This window comes from Macrobrachium nipponense, chromosome 7, assembly GCF_015104395.2.
Source record: "Macrobrachium nipponense isolate FS-2020 chromosome 7, ASM1510439v2, whole genome shotgun sequence".
NCBI classification, from domain to species: Eukaryota; Metazoa; Arthropoda; class Malacostraca; order Decapoda; family Palaemonidae; genus Macrobrachium; species Macrobrachium nipponense.
In genome coordinates, this window is record NC_061109.1 from 100,596,952 (window position 1) to 100,597,404 (window position 453).

Below are 453 nucleotides of genomic sequence, written 5' to 3' on the forward strand. Positions count from 1 at the left end.
TTTATGATTTTCTTGTCAAGTTTTATGACTTCCATGGCATACATGAAGGATGGCATCGCTAATCCTTTCTAATACAATTTTCGTATTTTTACCCTGCTACAGCTTTTATTGATGACTGCATTAGCCATATTTGCCATCTGCTTTGCTTTAATTTGGCCCTTTTTATCTGTTCTCTGAAGCAGTCTTTCATGTTGTTGATTGTCACTCCTAGGTATTTAATCTGCTTAACTATTTTTATTCGTTCTATGTGATCCATATTTTCCACTTCGTCGATACTATACCAGTCGTTTTAGGTATACGTATTAATATATTACTCTTGTCTTTGTTTACGTTAAGACGACATTCGCTCGCTATTTCCATGAGGGTTTTTATTGCTTTTGTTTTCTTCAAGGGTGTGTCCTAGTATTAATCTATCATCTGCATATAATAGTGCCACTATCCTTATAACGTCAT